Consider the following 9,792-nt stretch of genomic DNA (forward strand, 5'->3'; position numbering starts at 1 on the left):
CTCGCCGCGCCTCGGTGCCGCCGTCTCCCCCGACCCCATCTCTCTCCCCGCCCTCTGTAAGCACTCTCCCCTTCCGATCCCTCTCTCCCCTTCCGATCCCTCTTCTCTGCTTAGTATGAACCCTAGCTATTTAGTGCTAGTTAGTATGAACCCTAGGCTATTTTTAGAGCTAGTTAGTTAATTACTTATATGGTAATTAGGGCAGTAGTTCCTAGGTACTAATTAGTTAGTAAGAATTAGGTACTAATTAGGTACTAGAATATTTTTATTTATAGTAAGTTTATTTTTAGTAAGAACTAGCTGAATTAATAGAACTAGTTAGTAAGAACTTGTTTCTATTTTTTAGTTAAAGCAATTTTTCCCGCCTCGACGTGGACGATGCCTATCCCGCATCCTCGTCGTCGAGTCAGCGGAGGACGACACCTGCTTGACCAGATCGGCCATGTCCGGGACTGGGCTCCGCCGGGGTGGTACTGGGAGGCGCTACCTATCGGGGGGCGCAGGTTGGTTAGGAGCCAGCCTGTCATTGACCCGAACCTTCTTTGGTGGCGGTCGCGTGGGCCAGTGATGATCCAGAGGCTCGAGGACTCCGCGGAGGTGGTGCGTCACCATGTCAGTGAGGAGGACGCGCACGTCCGTCGCTACTTGTTTGCGTTGGAGCATAGGCCGTTCTCCAATACCTGGCAGGTTCTCCGGGGATCTCACTGGAGCTATGATCCCGTGATGGTGCCTTCTCTGTGGGTGTCCACCGCCCGCGCCGATACCCGTCGTGTGCTAGAGTATTAGTTGTATTAGTGATGTTATATGTATGACACTATTCGTGATGTATTAGTGATAATATTCGACGATGTACTGACGCATGAGATGATCTACTTTTGCTTATTGAATGCATGCTAATTTGAGTCCTATAAGATATTTTGAAATGTATATCTTGTGTTGCTCAATATCCAAGTGGCCGGTCATGTTTGCAGGTTATACCTTTGAGTGGCCTATGTTTTGCCGGAGTGTTGATTCATTTCCGTTCCGGCAAATTTCAGGCGCTCGATATGTCCTATTTTAGCAAAGGTCATGCCGGATTTTTCTGTGAATTTTGGCATGACTTGTGCTAGAATATGTAGGAAATATCGAGTGCCCCGGATTTGTGTGTTGAGTATCTTGGTAGTTGTCTTCGATCGATTTTCAATTAATGTTTTAACTATGAACATAGGAAATGTCTGATGACGAGAAGGATTTTGGTATTTGCAAATACTGCGAAGACGAGCGCGGCCTGTGCGACGGAATCTTCCTAGATGATGATAGGCGCTTCAGCATCAAGCTAGACGAGAACTTCGAAGTGGATACAGTAAGTCACAACGACAAGTCCTTTTTCGTAATTAAGCATGACATCTGCTTCATTTGCTTCAACTTATATTTTTTTACTATTCTACTAGCGTATCCCCTGCCATGCAAGAGTTTTTGTATTGGATAAGATAGGTTTCAGTCATAGTATGGAGGAAAAGAAAGTTTACTTGAAGACTGAGCATGGTTATATTTTCCATGCGAAGTTATACAATTCAGACGACTACACCTATTTTGGATGCAAAACATGGCGAGCACTATGCAAGACTTATGCATTTGAGCCTGATATGGTTATCACCTTTGATATTCGTCCGGAATATGATATTGAAGGTAATACCGGCATCTGGGTCAATGTGCAAATGCCTCCAGTTATACCATTATGTAAGTTTCTCAACCATATTTATGTCTTTGATATTGTTTATTCAAAAATAGTTGACAACTAATTTGTATTGTCAGCTTATTTCTGTGCAAGAAAACATGTCCAGCGCTTGGTAGACAGGACCGTATACTGTCCTGGGGCTGAACTCAACTGCGAGGAGCTCAGTCATTATGTTTCATGGCTTGAGGATCTTGATACTGTCAAGACAAATTTTCTTCCTGCATTTAGAAATCTTAGTACTGAAAATGTGCGACCAATAGTGTTCGTAATGAACTACGGTCACATCCATTTAGGAAGGATGGTAAGATTTTTACTTTTTATCCTCATTGCATCTTTTCCATACATTATTTTTGAAGCTAAACTTCATTGCTAAGTATGTTACCATACGATGTTCTTCAACAGGGACTCCCGATGAATGTTGTGCCTTATGGGATCGAGACTAAAGGTATCATGAGTATTATCAACTTACGGCCAAGATATCCTACAGCTTACTTTAGTGCATTCAAGATTAGCGACGGATGCTTAATAGTGCAAGACTGGACCAAATATGTGTTGGGGGAGCGCAGAGAAGTACTAGGGAGCAGCAACCAGAGGCGCCTTCCATGATTAGGAGACAGGTTCATTTGCATGCTCCAACTTGATCAAGGAGGAGAGCTACACATGTTTTATGTTCTTTTACCTAAGAGAGAGCAGCAGGAGTGAGTAGCAGGAGTGAGTAGCTGGCTAGAAATGAGTTTCAGGATGATGATGTGCTACACTATTACTATGATGATAAAATAGCTAGTGTTGGTGGTAATGACTATGATGATTATTATTAGCTAGTGTTAGTGGTGATGATTAAATATCTTGTGCTAGCGGATTAGATTCAAGTGGAGGCAACATGTGGTGCACATCGAAAGTACTAGTAATTCAAACTAGATCAAGTTTGGATTAGTAGTATACTTTTGACATGCACCACATATTGCCTCCACTTGAACCTAATCCACCTTCATTTAATACACTGTTATGGACATAATGATGTAAACCTCATAACAGCTGGTATTGTACCAATATTTGTATGATGGCGCATAAATACACTAAAAATAAAAAAATTAAAAAAAATACTAGTAGCGATGGAAAGAAAACACGCTGCAAGTAGATACCTTAGAAGTAGCGCGGTACTGGACAAGCCCTGCAGCTATTTGTACTAGCAGTAGCGCGTGATGGCACGCGTTACTGCTAAGCAATAGCTGTAGCGCCTTATTAGTAGCGCGGCTTCCCGCGCTACTAGTGGGCACAAAACACGCGCTACTGCTAGGGTTTTCCCTAGTAGTGGGTCGTGCCAGGTAGGGCGGCCAAGAACATTTTTATGGGGCACCGGACACACCGTTGGTACCCCGTGCTTGTAATGTGAGATGATTATGGAGCATGGCTCCACGAAAATTGTTATGTGATAATGTTGGGCACGGGGGTTACTACCAATCGAGTGGACTCCATGTTAGTGTCATCTAGGGAAAGGTAGTGATCGGGTGCTTACCCCGGGTACTTGAGGTACCGTGGGTCGTGGATCACACGGAAGTTCCCCGGATCTTGTGGGTAAAGTGTGCAACCTCTGGAGAGTGTTAAACTATTCGAATAGCCATGTCCGCGGTCAAGGATAGTTGGGTGGTGCTGCTTTGACTATGTCCATATGTTTCTGACAAACAACATAGATTGGAAATATTGTTGATATGATTCGTGAGGAAGTCACGATGAATTGAGTATGAGTTGTTCATAGCTCTTTCTCGATGTTGATGTCTGTAACCTCCTGATACTTGTTGCAGACGCATTCATGTCCTTGGTAAATGTTGATCATACTTGCATGAGAAAAACTAGCTTTCCTCAACAATGCCAATTAAGGAGTAGAGCTTTGCATAATTATTTTGTTATCACTCTTGGCTTGCTTGCGAGTACATTCAAACGTACTCATTGGCTTGTCCCTGGCTATTTACTTGGCCAGGCTTGAAAGAGCAGGTATATGAAGAAGGGTTCTTTGGTGATGATCATGCGAGCTAGGACTCTTCCCAGTCAGAATGCCTGTAGGGTTAAGGCAGATGGCATGGGTCCAAGTTATCGACGAAGATTCCGCTGCGATGTTATTCTCAAGACTCGACCATAATGGTCATAATTTTTGTAAGACGGTAATGTATGGATGTAAGACTCTTGTTATTCAGCTTCTGTGTGTTCAGTGAGCATTGATTTCTGGGATCACTGTACACGTGCATTCGGTGATCACGACTTATGAGTCGGGGTCCCCACAGATTTCAAGGAATTTGATTATGATAATTGTTCTTTAAAAGGTTGTATTTCCTTGTTAAAATCTGTTGTTAATTCTCCTCATGCTTATAGTCAAAACAAAGCTTTTACCAAACATATCATTGATGCCTTGATGCAATCTCATGATGAAAAACTTAATTTGGAAGTTTCTACACCTAGAAAACTTAATCATGAGTGGGAACCTACTATAAAGATTAGAATTAAAGATTATGAGTGTTTTTCTTTGTGTGATTTGGGTGCTAGTGTTTCCACGATTCCGAAAACTTTATGTGATATTCTAGGTTCCCATGATCTTGATGATTTCTCTTTAAATTTGCACCTTGCGGATTCCACCATTAAAAAGCCTATGGGAAGTATCAATGATGTTCTCATTGTTGCAAATAGAAATTTGGTGCCCGTAGATTTTATCGTTCTTGATATAGATTGCAATCTTTCTTGCGCTGTTATTCTTAGTAGACCTTTCCTTAGAACGACTGGTGCGATTATTGATATAAAGGAAGGGAATATTAGATTCCAATTTCCATTAAAGAAAGGCATGGGGCACTTTCCAAGAAAGAAAGTCAAATTACCTTATGAATCTATCATGCGTGCTACTTATGAACTTAGTGCCAAAGATGGCACTCATTAGATCTATCTTTGCTTTTATGCCTAGCTAGGGGCGTTAAACGATAGCGCTAGTTGGGAGGCAACCCAATTTTTCTTTATGTTTTTTGTTTGTGCTCCTGTTTAGTAATAAATCTTGCATCTACCTTATGCTTAGATGTGTTTTTATCTTTTAATTAGTGTTTGTGCCAAGTAGAACCTATAGGATAACCTACAATGATAGTTGATTTGATTCTGCTGAAAAACAGAAACTTTGCACACACGAATATAATTTTGTTAAATCACAGGAACGTGATTTTGCGTTGATTCTTTTTGCTCATACTCAATAGACAAATTTTCCAGGACTTCCTATTTTGGTAGGATTTTTAGGGTTCCATAAGTTTGCGTTAGTTACAGATTGCTACAGACTGTTCTATTTTTGACAGATTCTGTTTTTCGTGTGTTGTTTGCTTATTTCAATGCATCTAGGCTAGTAATTAAGTCTATGAACCATAAAGAAGTTTGAATATAGTACGTTTAACACCAAAATAAATAAGGAATGAGTTCATGGCAGTACCTTATGTGGTGGTTTTGTTTTCTTTCACTAACAAAGCTTATAAGATTTCCTGTTGAGTTTTGTGTTGTGAAGTTTTCAAGTTTTGGGTAAAGCTTTTATGGACTATGGAATAAGGAGTGGCAAGAGCCTAAGCTTGGGGATGCCCATGGCACCCCAAGATATTCAAGAATAGCTGAAAGCCTAAGCTTGGGGATGCCCCGGGAAGGCATCCCCTCTTTCGTCTTCATTCATTGGTAACTTTACTTGGAGCTTTATTTTTATTCGCTACATGATATGTGTTTTGCTTGGAGCGTCGTGTATTATATTAGTATTTGCTTTTTAGTTTACCACAATCATCCTTGCTGTACACACCTTTTGGAAGAAGCCTATTTGATTAGAATTTGCTAGAATACTCTATGTGCTTCACTTATATCTTTTGAGCTTGATAGTTTTTGCTCTAGTGCTTCACTTATATCTTTTAGAGCATGGTGGTGTCTTAATTTTGAAAAATTTCTAGTCTCTCATGCTTCACTTATATTATTTTGAGAGGCTTTTAGAACAGCATGGTATTTGCTATTATCATAAAGTTGGTCCTAGAATGATGAGCATCCAAGTTGGGTATAATAAAAACTATCATAGAAAGTGAATTGGATGCTATGATCAATTTGATACTTGATAATTGTTTTGAGATATGGAGGTAGTGATATTAAAGTCATGCTAGTTGGGTGATTATGAATTTAAAGAATGCTTGAGTTGAAGCTTGTGATTTTCGTAGCATGCACGTATGGTGAACCGCTTTGTGATGAAGTTGGAGCACAATTTTATTTATTGATTGTCTACCTTATGAGTGGCGGTCGGGGACGAGTGATGGTATTTTCCTACCAATCTATCCCCCTAGGAGCATGCCCGTAGTGCTTTGGTTTTTGATGACTTCTAAATTTTTGCAACAAGTATATGAGTTCTTTTGATTAATGTTGAGTCCATGGATTATACGCACTCTTTCACCCTTCCACCATTGCTAGCCTCTCTTGTACCGTGCAACTTTCGCCGATACCATACACCCACCATACTCCTTCCTCAAAACAGCCACCATACCTACCTATTATGGCATTTCCATAGCCATTCCGAGATATATTGCCATGCAACTTTCCACCGTTCCATTCATATGACACGCATTACTTTTGTCATATTGCTTTTTGCATTATCATGTAGTTGGCATTGTATTTGTGGCAAGGCCACCTTCATAATCTTCATACATATCGCTCTTGATTCATTGCATATCCCGGTACACCGCCAGAGGCATTCATATAGAGTCATATCTTGTTCTAGCTTTGAGTTGTAAATCCATAAAAGTGTGATGATATTCATTATTAGAGCATTGTCTTAGTGAGGAAAGGATGATGAAGACTATGATTCCCCCACAAGTCGGGATGAGACTTCGGACTTTACAAAAAGAAAAAAAGAAAAAAAAGAGAAAGGCCAAAAAGAAAAAAAAAGAAAGGCCAAAGAAAAAAAGAGAAAAAGAAAAAAAAAGGGAAGAAAAAGGAAAAAAATAAAATGAGAGAAAAAGAGAGAAGGGACAATGCTACTATCTCCTTTTCCACACTTGTGCTTCAAAATAGCACCATGATCTTCATGTTAGAGAGTCTCATATGTTGTCACTTTCATATACTAGTGGGAATTTTTCATTAAAGAACTTGGCTTGTATATTCTTATGATGGGCTTCCTCAAAATGCCCTAGGTCTTCGTGAGCGAGCAAGTTGGATGCATTGTTGAGCTTTCATATATTTATAGCTCTAGTGCATCCGTTGCATGGCAATCCCTACTCACTCACATTGATATCTATTAATGGGCATCTCCATAGGCCGTTGATACGCCTAGTTGATGTGAGACTATCTTCTCCTTTTTGTCTTCTCCACAACCACCATTCTATTCCACATATAGTGTTATGTCCATGGCTCACGCTCATGTATTGCGTGAAAGTTGAAAAAGTTTGAGATTATTAAAGTATGAAACAATTGCTCGGCTTGTCATCGGGGTTGTGCATGATTAAATACTTTGTGTGATGAAGATAGAGCATAGCCAGACTATATGATTTTGTAGGGATAACTTTCTTTAGCCATGTTATTTTGAGAAGACATGATTACTTTGCTTAGGATTCTTGAAGTATTACTATTTCTTATGTCAATATGAACTTTTATTTTGTATTCATTTGGGTCTGAACATTCATGCCACAATAAAGAAAACTACATTAAGAATTATGCTAGGTAGCATTCCACATCCAAAATTCTCTTTTTATCATTTACCTACTCGAGGACGAGCAGAAATTAGGCTTTGGGATGCTTGATACGTCTCCAACGTATCTATAATTTTTGATTGTTCCATGCTATTATATTACCCCTTTTGGATGTTTATGGGCTTTATTTTACACATTTATATCAATTTTGGGACTAACCTACTAACCGAAGGCCCAGCCCATATTGCTGTTTTTTGCCTATTTCAGTATTTCGAAGAAAAGGAATATCAAACGGAGTCCAAACGGAATGAAACCTTCGGGAGCGTGATTTTTGGAACGAACATGATCCGGAGAGCATGGAGTGCAAGTCAAGAAGCTTCCGAGGGCCCCACGAGATAGGCCCCCCCTGTAGGGCGCGCCCCCTATCTCGTGGGCCCCTCAGGCGGCCACCGACATACTTCTTCCTCCTATATATACCTACGTACACCGAAAACATCCAGGAGCACCACGAAACACAATTTCCACCGCCGTAACCTTCTGTATCCGCGAGATCCCATCTTGGAGCTTTCGCCGGCACTCTGCCGGAGGGGGAATCAACCATGGAGGGCCTCTACATCAACATCCTTGCCCCTCCCATGAGTTGTGAGTAGTTTACCACAGACCTACGGGTCCATAGTTATTAGCTAGATGGCTTCTTCTCTCTTTTTGGATCTCAATACAATGTTCTCCCCCTCTCTTGTAGAGATCTATTCGATGTAAACTCTTTTTGCGGTGTGTTTGTCGAGATCCGATGAATTGTGGGTTTATGATCAAGTTTATCTATGAATAATATTTGAATCTTCTCTGAATTCTTTCATGTATGATTGAGTTGTGTTTGCAAGTCTCTTCGAATTATCAGTTTGGTCTGGCCTACTAGTTTGGTCTTTCTTGCCATGGGAGAAGTGCTTAGCTTTGGGTTCAATCTTGCGGTGTCCTTACCCAGTGACAGAAAGGGTTGCAAGGCACGTATTGTATTGTTGCCATCGAGGGTAACAAGATGGGGTTTATATCATATTGCATGTGTTTATCCCTCTACATCATGTTATCTTGCTTAATGAGTTACTCTGTTCTTGTGAACTTAATACTCTAGATGCAGGCAGGAGTCGGTCTACTTGTTATGGACGTGATGCCTATATACATGATCATGCCTAGATAATCTCATAACTATGCGCTTTTCTATCAATTGCTCGACAGTAATTTGTTCACCCACCGTAATACTTATGCTATCTCGAGAGAAGCCTCTAGTGAAACCTATGCCCCCGGGTCCATCTCTTATCATATTTGCTTTCAATCTATCTTTATTTGCATCTTTACTTTTTGCGTCTATATTATAAAATATCAAAAATATATTTATCTTATCATATTATCTTTATCAGATCTCACTTCCGCAAGTGGCCGTGAAGGGATTGACAACCCCTTTATTGCGTTGGTTGCGAGTTCTCAGTTTGTTTGTGTAGGTGTGTGGGACTTTTGAGGAGCCTCCTACTGGATTGATACCTTGGTTCTCAAAACTGAGGGAAAGACTTACGCTACACTTTGCTGCATCACCCTCTCCTCTTCGAGGAAAACCAACACAAGCTCAAGACGTAGCAGCCAGCTGGCCCCCCTTACCGATCGCCCTCGGGAGGGTTTTGCCCTGGAGAAAGATCTCGCTGTCCGAGGACCATGACAGGTAGTTCAGCCCTGTCTAGGCCAACTCAGGAAACTCCTTGTTAACAATTCCGGCCATCTGCGATTTATGCAAAAATCATGAGATTACAACAGGTAATCTTTTGCACAAAGCGATGTTGATAAACTTATTCAATAAAAAGATGTTCCAATATTTAAAACATGCAATTATATGACTTACTAAATGATTAAGAGTGCTAAACAATTAATCTACAGCAGTAAAATCATACAGTAATATCATGTTACAAAAGATAGCATGTTAAGCGCATCTAGTATGTGAAAACTAGCCCAAAAATTGAGTTCCCGAGGCATTTTTAAGCCCAAATACGTGTTTTTAGTGAAAACAGACAGTTCCAGGGGCTTCTACACGAAAAATTACAGCAGGAATAAAACTTGCGTAAAATCTGGAAACTGCGGGGGCTAAACCGCAAAAATCCCATGCTGCAGCCGGCGCCCCCCCTTTTTATTTATTGAGGAATCCACGGCCGCGGCCCATCCGGCCCAACAGCCAGCGGGCCGGCCAAGCCGCCAGCGGCCTGGCGCGTAGCAACGCTAGGGTTTCCCCTAGCGCCCGCATTAGGGTGCGGCGGTGGCCAGTGGGCTCGCACGACGGCGGCGCGCACGCGGGCGCGGCCGGGGCTGGCCAGGCGCGCGCGGCTCGCTGGGGCAGCGATCAGAGCCGGCCAGTGCAGCCACGGC

This window comes from Triticum aestivum, chromosome 4B, assembly GCF_018294505.1.
Source record: "Triticum aestivum cultivar Chinese Spring chromosome 4B, IWGSC CS RefSeq v2.1, whole genome shotgun sequence".
NCBI classification, from domain to species: Eukaryota; Viridiplantae; Streptophyta; class Magnoliopsida; order Poales; family Poaceae; genus Triticum; species Triticum aestivum.